Source organism: Papilio xuthus, unplaced genomic scaffold (genome assembly GCF_000836235.2).
Source record: "Papilio xuthus unplaced genomic scaffold, Pxut_1.1 DF826933.1, whole genome shotgun sequence".
In the NCBI taxonomy this organism is placed as follows: Eukaryota; Metazoa; Arthropoda; class Insecta; order Lepidoptera; family Papilionidae; genus Papilio; species Papilio xuthus.
The window spans coordinates 4,468,567-4,486,281 of NW_013531716.1; the positions used below are offsets into that span (position 1 = coordinate 4,468,567).

At 34.7% G+C, this 17,715-nt stretch overlaps 1 protein-coding gene across 1 annotated transcript in view; it reads left to right on the forward strand.

Moving 5' to 3' along the window:
- The window catches only part of Su(var)3-3 (lysine-specific histone demethylase Su(var)3-3), a 180,207-nt gene that overhangs the window by 82,960 nt on the left and 79,532 nt on the right, over window positions 1-17,715 (forward strand). The gene's annotated exons all lie outside the window — the stretch shown is intronic.

Here is a 17,715-nt window from a genome sequence, read left to right on the forward strand (position 1 = left end):
GGTATCTGTTTCTATTTAACACTATTTTCTAACGTTCGGTTTAGAGTGATTCACGATTAACAAGCTGTACGTAATAAAATAAATAGTCGTGATCGTAATTTCCGAGGTGTCGGAATGATAGGTCGGTTAGCGCGTCCGTCGCTCCACTATTTAAACGATGTTACAACGAACCCGATCGCAAACCCGCTCTCTATATCTCTCTGGCAATATTTTACCTTTTGACGCACGAGCAGCGGAAAATTTGCAATAACATCACCAATCTGGATCATTGTATAGATCGCAAACAACTTTGTAAATAGTTACACGCCCTAACAAATTATGCACCTTTATATTTCACACTCGGTCCCACAATGCGATGCAGGCCGCTTTGAGAAAACATTTTTTACAATGGGTCAGCAGGAGATCTCTCGGTCGACTTTTTGTCGTAAGTGGGGAGGCGTTTCTTGGGCTGCGTTATAAAAGAATAGATTGCCGGTAAATCGTGGGGCATTGTGGTGGAGTTTAATGTGCATCGCATAGCTCGTTATAACATACTGTCTGTATTCAATTTACGATGGTTCAAAACGTCACGTAACTGTCGGGGCCGGTGGGTTTCGCCGGGTGCTGCGCAGGCTCGTGTGTGCGTTTTCCCCAGCGCCCTAATTAATAAACTTAGAATGGATTTCAATAGACTCTACGTTCGGTTATATCAAATATTGACTATATCCCACTAACCATGATGTTTGTGTAGTAGTTGCAATTTTTTTTAAGTAAACTTAGCCGATAAGATATTTTAATTCACCGGGAGCAGATAGAATATTATTATTATTAGAGTTAGATCTAGTTTTAAAAGACTTCTATGTATAATACAAGGCAAAGATACCATCGTTTAATAACTACTTACCTTGTTGGAAATGATTATTAGTCAGAGTGATACTTTTATTAATTAGGTAGAAAGTAATTGCTTTGTTATCAGAACATCTGGGGTCGTTATAACAGCATATTACAAAATTTCCATTATATCACATTTTTTGTAATTTCGGTGTTTAATCTCCACTGACAGCGACGGTTCAGGCGCGACACTTATCTCGATGTCGATGGACACGTATAATCCATTAAGTCGTCATTTCCACGCGGCTGATCATTCCTCAACCACGCGTCATCCCGCCCCCGGGCCCGGCCGACACTCGCCGTATTGTTCGCTACTGCTTTATCTCGCCTTAAATGTGATAAGGTCCTTTTCAATTATCTATTTGGAAGCCAATGTAAACCCTAAAACGATGTACCTAACACACTATAATCCTTTAACTGATCATACTCCTGCGACAACTTTGCCCTAATAAACTAGTTTGTTATCTAATCGACTACACGGTTGACCTATTAATAATTTCCTGTATAATTTTTTAATTAACGTCCCGAGTGTTCCCCTTACCTCGACTGTATCTCTTTGAATAAATATCATATCACTTATGTCACTTTTTTGTTACAGGTAATCATCATTACTGTTATCGTGCACGAGCGAAAAATGTACTTCTCCATATATTTGAATATCTTCTTTGTTTTTTATCGGACGGAATAGTACACAACACGACACTAATTTATACACCTTTGACTTAATCAATTTGTCTACAAATACAAAGCGTATTCATATGTATAATATAACTGACAATGATTCCATTGGTCATTGGAATTCATCCATTTCGTTTATACATTCTATGTCAAGCATTAAGCTAACATCGTTCTTTCTACTTCGTCAAAATAATTTCAAAAATAATTCGATTAAGGAATTCTTAAATATTATGGTGTTATGTTTCTTTAGTGTAAACCTCATAAGGTAGAGGCCATAGCGTGTAAATTAAGATGATTTCACACGTGAGCGAGAACCCTTAGAAGTGCTTTAGATCGCAACACGGGCAATTTGGCGCGCGAGGGCCGGCGCGGCGTCAGTCTTATTCTCTGCAGCACCTGGTTACCCGGCGCCCATCGGTTGCGATAGTAAATGGCATAGAGTTGTTTCACTATTATATAACTATGAAGTTTTAAGTAAAGCAGGCTAGAAATACATGACATATACCACATGACTGCTATTTTAAATAAAAAAAAAACTTTTCATATAAACTTTCGAGGGAATCAGAACTTAAACTTTTTAACTATTATACATTATATTATATTTTCTAGTTAGTAGTGACTGAGTACTTTAAAGTATTATTGACTCGACGTTATCTGTTTGATATATTATGTTAATTAGAGTAATTTCATCCATCTTGTCGTTTGAAAGACAATATTAATTTAAAAACTACTCAATAGTATTTTCTATTCTCCCAACAGGGATGCCGACGTGCCAGCGAATAGGACCGGTTAGATAACGCATTGTCGTGGTACAATTAGAAACTGTCGTCCTGCCCCGCGCTTACTTTGTTATTTACAAACAATCGCAGCCGACATCTGCGCCCTTTTGCAACCATAATGCCCGGTGGCATCTGCTAATTACACTTCATGCGATAGCGTGAGGCTATTTGCACTTAACTACATTAAAGGCGAAATAAATTATAAATATAATTAGTACTAATTCTCTTGATACGTCTACGACGCTTTATTTCTTTAAAGATCAATCAACTAAAGATTAATAATTAAGACAATTAAAACAGCTTACAGTTCGAACTCTTCTTCTTAATTATTTTAGGTTCTTTAACTCGATCAGTAGCTTGTGTTGATAACAGTATCGGAGGTAAACAATTTTAATCCCTCTAAATAATACTCGCACTTCGTTAAATAACTATGCCTTTTTAGGATGACGTCAGCATATATATGTATTCATACGTCTTAATTTTTTACATATAAAAAAGTTTAATTGTTTCACATTAGCTAAATGTACATGTGTCGAAGAACTGTTACATTGACGCATCAACATTAAAACTGTCGGTTACCCTTGACAGACATTTAATAAGTGACGTCCGAAGCGAGCCGGTACTAGGTATTTGTGTCGTATTGAATCGTTTCCTTGGTAGGTTGCGGGGTATTACTGCCATTGTCTACAATGAATGGTTCAGCCGCGGCCGCTGACTAATGATTGATGAATGATTGACTGACTCATTCACAATGAGACATTTAACAGTAATCGAAAATGTTAGGTGTTTAGATCTTATCTACATTGTTTTATTTGTTGACCCTCACGCATGTGAAAACTGTTATTTTTTGATGCAATAGTAAGTAATACCCTGATATGATACGCACGATGAGTCCCTTTATCTGAAATAAGTAGGTCAATTAATTTTAAAGTGTGTACTGCATATGCATTAAATTATTAATGATTCATTTAAATGTGATCGAGTGTAAAATAAATATAATAATTTTATAGAAAGCATTTAAAACTAAACTCACTTAATTCCTCATCTCGGAGCATTCATTTCAACGCTAATGAATTATTTGATGGGTTTTTACATAATTAAGAGTCAAAAAAAATCCAGCGTGTAAAATCATGGATTATTTAAAGTGATTTCTTTTATGATATCGATGGATAAGAATTGTTTTTGAAATTTAAAATCTTTTTTGTTATTTTTATCATGGAATTGAGTTAATGTGTAGCAGTGTAATATTTGATGTTTTTTTGGGTTCAGTGAAGTCATTTGCATACACAAGTTGATGTTTTATTGTTAATTATAATTATTTAATTTATGTAACTGTAGCACTAACCGTTGATTTCTGGGATCAAACTCTCTGTATAAAATATATCGTCATCCCTGTCATTTACTTTGACAAAACAGAGATAACAATATGTTTTTAACGGGGACTATAGTCTTAGAAACCCACGGTAAAACTGTATAACAAGAAGTGGTAATTTGTGTTGAAAGCAATATTAAGTAAAATCAGGCAGATGTCATTGTAGTAATGGGCACTGCTATACGTAATAGATTGCGTCATTCAAAATTCAAAACCGAAAATTTTTCCAATCGATCGTAAAAAAAGGTTGTTTAAAATAAATTTGACAAAGCAATCCTGGCTCCCCCGAGGCGTAGTGCGTGCCAATACAAAGATAAATGTAGCAGGCATCTTAAAAATTTCAATTGTTGGGTTCGCACACTCCACCTTTCCAATTTGTTCGCCGTGTGCCCGCCAATGAGTGCCCCCAGATATCATCGGCATACCGACCACTTTGTTGACTTTCCTGATTAAATTCCTTCCTCTGTCGTATATGCTGCTCCAGTCTGTAGGAGTTATTTGTCGGCTTCATTTATACTAACAATTCTTTTTACTGAAAATATATTTTATGTGTTTTAGAAATAAGTTTACTATTTGAGACTCTCGCCTCTCTTAGTATTTAAAAGCCATATTCCATTTCATCATCAGCTTACTATATGTCCCCACCGAGGGGCTCGGAGCCTACACTAAGTTGGGGGTGACTAGGCCATATTCCATTTATTACTTAGTGTCTGTCGCCCGCGAATCCGTTAACAAGGAATTAAAAAAAAAGTAGTAAGTAGCCTATTTATTCTTCCAGATTATATTTTACATCTGTGCCAAATTTCAGCGAGATCGAGGTAACCTTTCTAGAGATATCTACTAACTAAGATCTATCCATCCATCGTTAGTAGGTACTGGTCTTAATTAACAAGAAAACAATACTAAAGTTCCACCACGTTTTAAATCTATACTTTGGAAAGTTATTTATATTTTATATCTTTCTGTTATATTAATCCAACCCTCTGAAATACTCATAATAAATTATTATCCTGACAATATGTAGCTAATCCGCACCCTACCTAGTTGTTAATAATAATTGCATAAAAACTGTACAATGGCATGGGCCAAATATCCACGGTGTTCGGCTCACGCGTCAATCAAACCTTATATTCTCCGCTATGAATCGTGTTATTCTATTAAACGTTATGTTATTCATTGGCCCTATCGCTGTTACCCGGTTCTTCGTAAGCCGCAATGGGCAGACCTTTTGTATTTTTTTATCGCTATATTGTTAAAAGAGTACAATTTGTGGAATTTTTTTTACAAGGGTTTGCTAAAACATGTGCATTTCTTAGTATGCTCGTCATATTTTTTTGGATAACTGTAAGTGATGTTTTTTTTAACGAAATACGTACAAATCGATATAATGTCATTATTGAACGTGACTAGTTACTTATGATCGCTTGATATTAATAAAAGAGCCAGATTTTATTCAACTAAAATACATTAATTCTTTCTGTACCTATCTGGTAATAACTGCTGTGTATTGTACAGCTGAATAGGAATATTTACGCAAAATATTTATCAATAGCCAATCCTCATTTGTTCCAATAAACAAATATCTAATGAAATGTTCATTTACCAGGAGCTGTAAAGCATTGGCATTTTTATAACGTGTATAGCTTCCATCTCTCCAGGGCGCGTATTGTGTTACTTGCGATACACACATTCTTTGTAACCTGAAACTCGGCTTGGGATTCTTTTGTTGTCGCTCCATTTGAATATTACTATAAAATGTAGGGTGCTCATATTAAATAATAATGTATGCCCGAACTACGCAAGTAACTTGAGAACGCTGATTAGTTTGAAGTTCATGGGCACTTACAGCTATTGATTTACTGTTCATTTACTTAGGCAAATAACTTTTAAACGATTAAATATTTAATAAAATTATGCTAAAATGACTTGGGGCTACAAACTGAATATCGTAAAGTTTCGTAGTCACTAGGTGTTACTATAAACAGTGGTTTTGCTATAAGAAAGGGAAGGACGGTGTGTTTTTCCTATGCAACTTAAGTTTCTAGAACAGCTGCCAAATCGTACAAAATTGTTCTACGTAATTTTATTTTGACAATAATATCACTTAGTTAGTAAGTTGTCGCTTTCATCATTAACAAGTAAAGATGTTTGTTTAAAGTTACATAATAACTAAATTTATTACCGCTCGTGCCCGACTTCGTCAATTTCCTTTGTTATAGCAAGTTCGATAATCAAGTCAACGTTTGCCACGCGTTATCCTTACATTGTATAGAAAATCTTGTTAGGGCAATTAATTAAAGGTTGTTTTGGCTCTCACTTCCCCCCGCTAGAATTAGGCGTTTCGCTCCGCCTCGTAGGACGCGTTTCGAAACTCTTATCGCTATGGACAAAATTGAATTTTACTCCGTTGATTATCCTATTTGTTGTAATTTATTTACCTTGTTAATTTATTGGGGCGCTAATGTATTAGATTATGCGACAGTCTTCAGTTTAATACTTTGTTATAAGTTTTGATTACATTGTGTTCGATAAGGCGCATGTCTTGTGACTTCGTTTGCTCGTGGGTATGTTTAATGAGCGCATTGTGGGCTTCCTTCGATTCGTATATAAGAATAGAAGAAATTTTCTTATTTCTTGGATAAATAAATGCTTCTTTTTGTTTAGCTTAAAAAAATACACGCATATAAATACATGTTTTACTGCCACTTAGTTTGCTTGCAATAAGATACTAAAACAAAAATAAAACGACGATGTTTTATTGTTCATGTATGGTTAATACAACAAAATAATATTTAAACGATCGTCTCAAATAATGTACGACACCAATATCTGTACGAAAACATTCCCTGAATTAATAAATTTTGTACGACAAAGGATTCGAAAAACCGTTTAAGGCGCATCTCGGACTGCGCCTGCGTCGTATTGAAGATATGTTAATGTAATTGCGATAAATTAAACTGCGGAGTGGCATCGCGCGGCAGGACGTCGCGACGCCCGCGCACTATTCGCTGCCTCTGAGGTGAAACACCTTATACTTTTTATCAAGTGCATGTAAATTATGGAGAATAAGTAATATAAACCAGCGAAATATCATTTTTATAATAAAAAATGTAACACAAGTTTAAGCGGGTTAAATTGTTGCTCTACGCGTTGCTTGTTTATTTGTAGGTTAGAAATAATAAAACATAATTTTAAATATAATAGTCTCTGGTTTAAATATTATCATTATTTAAATTTCATTTTTCTTTTTGTATAAACTAGCGTTAAAGAAATAAAAAATGACTTCTACAAATATGGTTTGCCGCCAATTTTGTCAACCGAGGCATTCGTTAAATATTAATAAAACCGCTGACCCTTTAACCCTCCGCGTACTTTTACGGGCGGGTTGATGGCGACTTATTTGAATAAATATTTCCGAGAGGGATCGAGTCCCGGCCGATTTAAAATTCATTTAATTTATAAGTTTTTCTTTGAGCTATCGCTACACAATACGGGGCCAGGGTTCACACCATGAAGCGACGCCCCACCAAGAGGCGCACTGCTAAGGTGGATGACGCGACACTATTACAGCCCATCTTTTATCTTGCATAATATATCCTTTAATATAAACCCAAGATTATTTGTTCGACATCGTTCCGAGTTATTTGGACACCGCGGGTGTCCGGCTCGTCTCTCCTCTGATGTGAAGTGTTTATTGGTTTAGATAGATTCATGTTGCTTTTTTATCAATCATTTGTTATTGATTTCTTTGTATAGATTTAGTACGCGAATGTTATTTCATTTTTTGTACGCAGAAGTTCTTAGAATGTCTGAGTATTATGTACACTTAAACATATTTTACTTTCATTTACATCGATATGTATCTGATAAGATATAAAAAATAACAATAAAATATTCAAGTCATGTTGAATATTTTTAAAGGCCATTTGAAGGGTGTCCAAAAGTCGATATTCAGTGACTGTCAATCGGTGAAGGAGCGGAGTCGCTTCCTCGACCCGTGTCATCGTGCGCCAGTTAATCGGCCCAGACGGCCGGCAAATGATGCGTGCTTCTACTGCCCGCGAGACCACTTACGTCGCCCTTGATTACCACGCCCCCTACACTCGGATTGATCTCTCAACATCATATCATACACTAATGCAACAAAAGAAACACCGAATTCATAGAATATTGAATTTACAGTGTTCATTATCGTTCTTTGAAAGATTTCAATTTGTTACTATTATAATTTATGGATACTAAAAAACCTCACAATACTTAATAACGAGATTTAGTGTTGATATGAAAAAAAAACAAAGATTGTTTCTTATTTATAGTATAAATGCGAATATTTAGATGTTTAGATAGATGGATTACAAACATGTAAGAAGGTATCACCAGAACGGCTGCTTGGATCTCTATGAAATCTGTTGTACATGTAGAACACAGTTTCGAAGATCACATAGGTTATCTATCTATGATCCCCGAAATATGTACGGTTTTCGTGCGATACGTTTGATTTAAATATTTATTTGATAAACTCCGCAACAAGATATAGAACAAAATCTCGAGTAACACACGAGATAATTTTCTCCCTTTTATTGATTCTGCGTACACGAAGTCACGGGAAAAAGGCTATGTATTAATAACAATTTTTATAACTTCCGCGCGGAAAGTCGCGTGCAATTGCTAGTTTTACTTAGTAGTTTACTAATAAAATTATTCTTCGGTATTCTTGTTATGTATGTTATACGTTGTAATCGGACTAAAGGGTTCGATCGTGACCTTTCAATTCGTGCTTTCCATGTTGAAGGTACATTATAGGCGTTCTATAGACGCTTGTTTGATTAGAAGTTATCGCTAAGACCTAGTACCACCTTTTGTTCTCACGGGTTTAACAAGGTTTTGAACATTTTGTGAATCTATGGCAACACCTAATTTTTTAGCCCTCGTGATATGTAAGTTACATTTTTTAATCTCAAGAATTTATATAATTATAAAATAAGATATAATGTAAAAATAGTAAATTATATAACCGCCTTTAATCCTGCAGCAGCATGTGCGTCCCAACAAAGGACAAATAACTCCAAAACAGATTGAAAGGGGTTATAATAGACTTCCCAAACTTATCTCTTAGAGCCCATCTCTTTCTTGATAAACAGTTTTTCTACACAGACTTCGAATCGGGCTCTGTTTAGATGACTCTGTGCTTCCTATTGTCGTATAAATGGGTCTTATTTATTTCTGAAACATGACAGATAATTCACGACCGCTACCGATAGAGACGTCTTTGTAAAGAAGAATGCATGTCGATCTTTGTTGGAAATAATAACATCGCGCATTGTTGTACCGTGTTTTGGTTATGAAATATAGGTATTATGACAAATAGCGATATCCGTTTTAATCCTTTCGTTTGTGTTAGAACATTCAGCATATATAAAAAAACCGAACCTTGCAAAAATCCCTGTTTGTTCTGTAGGAGTAAAGTTTTCTGTTTTGATCAATACTATATCCGCATACGAATACTATTAAGGGAATGCACCATAACTTACAAGCTTTATTCTTTGACAATAAATATTTTAGACGGTTTAGGTAATATACGATTTGATTCAATAACAGCATGAAAGGAAAGTTTAGTCATTGACCTAAGGCACTTTTCTCTATTTGAAAATACACTTTAAAATTTGCAATAGAATGTCAGTCGCAGAGGAGCATTGCGGCCAAGTAAAGAGCATTTTATAAATGTGTTTTCAGAATAGCAACCGAGACGTAGTCGTCGACAGAACGCACGGCGATGCACCAAGTTTAATGGAAAAGAATTGAAAAGTAGCGCGTCTATATGGTAATAGAAATTGCCCGGAAGAAAGGAACACAGACGACAGAGTGCAGTGCTTTGAGTTATAGTTGTTTTCTTGAAAATTGAGCGTTATTGCGTACATTTTTCCGCGAGTATCGTGGAATAAGTCGGGTGCGCGGGCTACGTACACGGCGCTTTTATTGTTAACGGGACGTCAAACATCGTAAACGGATATAATACAGGATGCAGTTGACTGTTAGGTTTTTTAAATATGATTTCAGACATTTATTGCCTGCTTTTATAAATGTATTAAATGATTCATAACTTTTGTAATAAGTGTCACATGTTTTTAAAAATTGGAAAATATATAAAAGTTGGGAAAAATGTAGGCAATGAAGCAAGGCCTAATTGTAAAGCTCTTAATAAATGTCTCCGATCTGTTCAATATTCATGTTGAGATTTATTCTTATAAATAGCATCGCATAAATCTCGTCACGTCGATGACATCTTAATTGCTTATGTAACGAATCACCTTAAAATTGTAGAAAAAATTTTGTATGGAATTCATTATGATTGGAGTTCATTAACAGATTATGTTATTGCGGAGATGAACGACTTCGAACTGGTTTATAATACTAAATTTTGTCCATATAATGCAGAGGTTTTAATTTATTTGTGTGATTTTTCGCACTGTTATTAATTGAGTGGGTTTTGTTTGATTAGTTTTAATTACATTCAAAATACGAATCACACAATTGTATTGTTTTTATATACTGTAATATCAAGTTATCTACACATGATCTACTATTATACCTCAACTAATATTATTTGCCATGCGTTCTTGGCTTTGTAGCTACGTTAATGCATAACATTTATTTCTTCTTTTCTTAGTATAAAGTTAATTTTAATATTATCAGGATATTAGTAATTAAGTAGCGCTACCTATACACAATATATTTCTACGTCCGCGATTTTATTATAATACATGCAGTATATTCGATGTTAACGCTTTATCCGTTGCCCACTATATCCGGCTGTAGATACTAAATTATTTAATGTTCGCCCATAAATATATGCTTTAAATATGTTTGGTAACTTTGTTGTCTCAGAATTAAACATAACAATGGTCGGTGTTGTGCCGTAATGTCATAATATCGTAATTTATAGGTTTATGCAGCCTTACGTTGTGTGGCGCTTTGTCGTATGTATTTACGAGAACAGATTATACACAGTTTAATAAAATTTAATCACTTCACTGTCATGTAAACAGCATGTTATACTTGTGCATAATTAACTTGACTAAATGTATTTAATAATATCTCATTATAATGTTTAATTTGAAAATAAATATTTGAAATCAATTTTAAAGATCCGATTAAAAGAATCGCTAAACGTGTTGTGTATGTAAAACATTATAATCAATCTAAACCAGATATTCTTTTCAAATCAGATGCTTATAACTATCATCTAATTTATTATAAGTGGATAAAATATGATATTTTTAATTTAGTTTTGGTAAATGATTCTTTCGCTTCTCAAATGTCTGTCCAGTTCGAATTTGTGTAAATTAAACATCGAGCGAGGTCGCCGCTCTCCAACGGTATTCGATTTTTCCGAGTGCTAAGTTGACCGTTAACGAAATGATTCATTACCGGTACTAGAATAAACTGAGGGTTATTTGTTCAAATATTCTCACGCACGTTTCGAGTCGCGTGTCAATTGCTGGGCACAAGTTTTGACACCTCCGCACCGGCGCCGCGCCGGGGTCAACATATCGTTTCGCGCTCCGCCAATATTTTCCCAACGCCGACGGCATCCCTTCGAGTAATTGCATTTGAGTGTGATGCATTCGTCCAATTTGTCTTGCAACACCATGTCGTTAGCGCCATTCAGCTTTCAATATTTGTGAGCGTGAATTGCACAAAGCTTTTTCGTCGTTTCACTGTATTTGATACGTGTGTTGTTTAAATTGATTTTTTTTTCGCCATAACATAATACGGCCTTCTTTTATCACAGAAAATTTAAAAGATGAGAAAGCTCTTATTAATATGTTTACTCTAGTAAAAATATTTTTTTACAGTGTTAAGTGTATAGTGTCCTTTTAGTATCGTATTAGAAATGGATAAATAATTTTATTACGTTACTACCACCAAATAAAAATATATCTCTTTAATCACATGTGTTAACAAGAACGCCATAAAAAGTGGAATAGGTGAACCCATACTAAAAAATCAGATCTCCAAGCTTGATATGAAATTACTTCCATCGACCGATTCTCACATTCTAGCTTGGCTTGTCTCATTAAAGGTTTCGTTTTATTTTTGAGCCGCTCAGCTGCTTTTATCGCGACTATAAAGCCCTCCCGATCAAAGCGTTGATATGTTAATTGTAATCCAATACATCACTATCAGCATCATCTGTTTCACCCATCACTTAACGTGCGTTATAAACTGGAAAGGTGTAAACGTTAAAAATATTAATAGACTCGTAAAAGCACAATTTTAGCTACTTGATCATTATAATAAGTATCGGACTAGCAGTGTTTCGGTTTATGATTTCACGACCCATTCACATTTCTTCACAGCCTTGATAAAAATGATAGAGGTCGATAAGTTGTTACGTAGTCTTAAGATCAAACTAAACTTTCTTTTAACTTACAAATTATTCTTCTTAGAAACTTTTATTGTAAAATAGGTTATATCTGAGGTTGACATTATAGTTTTTCTTGGAAGAGAATTTTTAAGGTTTTATATTATAGTATTTGTTTACAATAATGAAGTGTTACCTTAAACCTTAACTAACGTTATTCAACTTGATTGTTAAATAGTTGCAAAATCTAGATCGATGCACGGCTTTGAAATCGATTAAAGTATGAAAATATTCCTCTCGGTTGTGAGTGAAAGTCTCATTCCCCCATAATTACCGTGTGTCAGATATTGAACTGCGGCGTTGAACGATGCTTTGTGACACAAACATAATGAATTCTGTCCGAGTTGACGGCGCGCGGTGCGTGCCGGAATCGTTATTCCATCTGATGATACCGCTGTTTTGAATTTTGTACTTTATGAATTTTTACCATATTTATGAATAAACTTTTAAACATTTTGCAGCTATTAATATGACCATGAATGTAGACTTTCGTATTCAAATATCTGAATATTATTCGTTCGATTCCAAATATGTCTTATATCTTAATCAAAGTCTGATCTTTACAGCCTAGGACCCTCGGCGAATTATCGATCGTAACGCAGCGGGGCGTACCACGGGAGGATTCCGTTTTAAAATAAATCGCGCGAGACCGCGTCGCGCCAAGAAATTAGGCGCAGAATCCCCGTTGCGCGAACTCCTCGTAAATAAATGTCGCGGTCGCTCGCTGCATCGATGCTCCGAACATTATTGTTATACATTCGTTTAAGGATTTAATTACTTGCATCGCTGATGAGCTCGCCCTTGCTGCTGTCGTTTTCGTCTCCGCGCACGTGATCGTAAATCTTTACTTCGTTAATGACGCGAAAGCTGTTTTGCAATGAATTACCGCTTACATTTATTGGACTTTTTTTACTGAGCGGAACGTTTTTCGCCGGTATTAGCTCGCCGTGGTTTATGTAATGCACTGTAACTCCTTCAAATAGGACTCCATCATATTCGCAATTTATGTTTAAGACATTTTTATGGACTTTTTATCCTTTTCCATATAACATTAAGTTTATGGTTGATGACGTAATAAAAATATGTAAAATATTATGATGATAAGGTCGATGAACTGTGTAGTAGCAAAGGAACGTTCCTCAGATTTCGTTATTTACTATAATAATAGCATTTTGTTATATTACCTTTAAAAGAGTAAGTAGCAGCCGGCGCAGCGCGGCTTTAAGGTCTCTAAGTTTTTCAATCACTTACGCCCAGTGCGATCGTTTTAATTTCGCCTTATGTGGTATCGAGTGTCAGGTGAGCATTGACTCCCAGCATCCGCTCTGGATTGCCTTCGACTAGGAATTTTCATGGATCTAAAGTTGCGGCTCGGGCACAATGCAGTCGGTGTTTCGTTTGTAAACGCGATACTTCCGTCGGATCAAAGACTTCTCGCATGTGATTGCGGCCCCTTTACTTTAATCAAATGGCTGCGACAAAGGATTGAATGGAACGCTCCTCGATTTCGTACGAGCTATCGGTATTGGCTGCGAAATTCCTTTTTCGGAACTGTCGGCATTTTTTAGCAATGATAGCAAGAAATACGAACATTTTTTACACCCCCTCGAGTCATTGTATGCCTATTCTTGTTGAGGGCCCGTTAAAAATTTTTGTGTCCGACGCAAGTCTCCCACGGCTCACTGGAGTCACAATTATTTTAAGTGGATTTTATGGCGATGCTTGAAGATTTTAAGAGCTTTCGAACTAACAATGTGGTATATTTATATGAATCGCCAGAGTGTGAACATCGATCTTGTGCACGTAAGAAACGATCGACATAATGACACTTAATTTAATTTAGACTGCAATTCATATATCATTCAAGCTCTTCGCTTCAACGAGCAGTAATTGCTGCGCGGTGTTCTATTTTAATCGTGCGACCGCTGTTTATCTTTCGGGCGAATTACGGTGCTTAAAATGTTGTTTGTATTTGATACAGCCTGCATACGTTTTTTAATGAATGGTAATTCATATTTGATTATGAGATCTTTAATTTAATCTTACAATAGAGCTATGTATTTTGGATCTATAAGATTAATATGTATTGTAAATTATTTCAAAACTAAATGTTTCCTTATATTTATCAAAGTCAAATTTAAAATGACAACCTATAACGTAAGAATATACTATTGAAATAAATAAATGTATTTACTACGGTGTGATTTAATTCATTGTAACATTTTTATTATTGTTGTTTTATTATAAAAGGTTATTGCGTTTTGGGTTGTCGTCCCAAATTCAACTTTCAAAATATAATTCCATGTCAGATAATTCTTGACAAGCGCCAATCTGCAGTCCCGTGGTGCTTAAATTAAAATATCCAAAATGACTAAATCATTTTTTTTTGTTAACCACCAGTTATTCGAAGTGTTATGTTTTTGTCTGGAGGTCTTCTAGAAACTTTTAAAGTATTTTATTTGGAGATGAACAGAAATATGTAGTAAGGATGTATTATTTGTCAAAATTTTGTTTCACCTTATCACGTCCTCGGGATTAATTATGGGATTCTTCATATAAAAATAACCATTTGCACATATTTTGCCTCGCACAGCAGCGTGTACACATCACCTCGGTGTTCCCGCTGCTCGTTTGCCCCCTTCTGTTATAAAAAATAAATGTTTAAGTGACACGTTATATTATAAAATAAATCTCAAGTCATAAAAACAATTCTTTACCCCAACGCGATTATTCCCTTTAACAAAAACTTACAACAGGTCGACGCAAACGTTATAAGACGTGTTTTTTATTATATCGAAAAGAGTTTTTTTTATTTTCTTCTTTAACGCTTAATCGCCTGCAGTTTCAGTCAATTTAAAAATAACAAAGGGTTATATAATAGGAATCGTCTTTCGAAGTCGCACGGTTATTGAATAAAAACAGAATGTCGATACCTCAACTTCACCCCTGCTGGTTATAAGATTTTTATGGTCTGTGAAATGCAGGTATACGTTTTACAATTTAACATATGACGCTATATTGTTAAGGCTTTTATTTGGATGTTATAGAGTGCACAATGATTGAATCGATTATGGTTTATTGATAAAAATTTATTATTTCATATAATTAAGAAGCTACATGATAATTAGGACTCGATTTCTAGGCTGTTATTATTTCCGTGCATGTTTGAAATTCTTTGAAATGTCTCTTTTGTCACTTATCTAACCTGTCCTCAAAGATTTCAGGAAACAGAATGTAATTCTGTGAATGCACTTATTTTGGATCGATTTAAATAGTCAATAAGAAATAATTATTAAAAACGAAATAACAATAGCAGCGAGGTTGATGTCTTGTAGACAATTTCACGCGCGCTTACTGAATGTTTACCGAGCGATTTGCCGTCGCCGTATCGCTTAAGGCGGTCAGTTTATACAGTCGGATGGACCTTCTCTTCAAGTTGGATACTTTAAGATTCGTTGATTTCTTTTAATCCAATAAATATATGAAAAGATATTTATAAAAGTTAATAAATTGAATTTCCGTTTGACTGATTTGCGATTTTTGGCCATCTCCATAACTTAGAAAACATTATATGACGCCAATTGAAGATAAAAAAAAATGTTTCTAACCTATTACAATATTATAAATATATTTTAAAAATTATTATGAATATGAATGAATTAATACAATAAAATTTTCTTCGCTTACAATCTAACGTATGTTTATAAAATCGTTATCTTTTTTTAATGCGAGATAAGATCATCGTTCATTAGTTGTCAAATATCAGTAGGATTGTTGGTATTCGTTTAAAGCGACCCGTATCAGTACAGAACGCTCGGGCCCCTCTACCATTGTTTACATTACGAAAAGCGTGTAGTTATAATTAATCCAGTAAGCTATTCGATGTCTAATTTAAATGAGATTTAGATTAATCAAACGATACAAGCGACCAACAATAAAACATTTAACAATACATCATCCTGTCAATGTTTCGGGGTCCTTTTTTTGGCTGGTTAAAATTGAACTATTTGTATTGCCCCGACGCTACAACGTTATCTACTGGCCGATCTATTTCTCAACCCTTTGCTATGCCTCTACGCAGCCGTTGTCGGTACAACTATTACGCATTCAATATTTTATCGCTAGCGGCTCAATCATTTATTAGTTTTGGGACAAAATTTTATAAATAAAACTTACACAAAGTATACATGTAATGTATGTAGTAGCTTAAAAGTCATATTACAATAATAATTATTCATCTATTGATGAATGTAAAATCTAAGTCTACCATAATGATTAACGCTTTAAATGAATTATTTTAATTATTACTTATTTCCAAGGTAATATGATAATAGGCAATTTAATTAGACTACTCATTTTAAATAAATATCTTTTGTTGTGAATAAACCACACCCTATAGTTTATCTAAGCAGTAGCTTATTTTAAATGATAAACGAGCTCCCAATCGATTTGAATAACAAGCAGGCAGATGCTCTTAATCCTTTTGATTTCATTAAATGCATGCGCCCCTCGACCGCTGTCGGAAATATCGCTCGAGAGCATATCTCGATCCATACTTCAGCCTGTTCATTATATTATAACTACATTAAAAAAGTCTCCATTACCTTTCATTTTTTTTTTATTCGAAACGCCTTAGAAATAAAGTGGTAGATTATTTTACATTATTGCGTGACCGGGGAAACATTCAAAAGATTATGATTGTCTTCCGAAACTCAGGGTAAACTTAAATTATTTTTAAAGTAAAATATCTTATTATTCTCCATTGAAGCCGGATTCGAAATCATAAAGATCGTTTTTTTACAAGCTATTTCTAATGAATTCCCAGCAGACATTTATCTGAGAGGTTACCAATCGCAGCGTCATTTGTTTGATCATTTCGTTAGGGAGAGGCCAAGTGAAAAATCCGTCTACATTAATCACGTCGGTTCTGAAACATAATTGTGAGCGGTCAAAAACATTTACATAAATAATTTATACCCAAGAGGCGTTGTGAGTTCCATAAGCTTTAATCCGATCGAAACGTTGTCTTCGCCACTCATCGATTTTAATATTCCAAATTTTAATTACTCAGAGCATAAAAATTACATTTTGCTTTTATTCTCTATTAAGTGGAATTTGTTTACTTAGAATGTGTTACTTTACTCAAAAGCAGTTATCAAGTTTTATACAAAAGTAGTAATCTGATAATCTGCCAAAGTATTTTAGTTTGAAAAAAGCATACCTTTGGAAATAGTTTTTTTATAAGCAGTCTTTATCGTAACTTTGCTTTCAAATCAATGTTACAAAATAAATATTTTCGATTTGAAGGCTCATTGCCAACACATAGCTTCTGATTTAGAAATTCATCGACGACTGTATAACAGTGTATAGTCAGTAAATACACAGTCAAGGACGTTTATTTCCTACCCATTTCGATGGAATTTCACTTGACGTTCAGAAGGCAGTTAGGTCGAAAACTTGTCATAACAACATACATACGTGCTAAACTATAGCTCCTATGGCAACTGCGATAAGCTATCCTAAGTGGGAAGCGAAATTAATTCTTTGCCTGTGGTATATCTGGCGGGTCACGACCCATTGATGGCGATAAT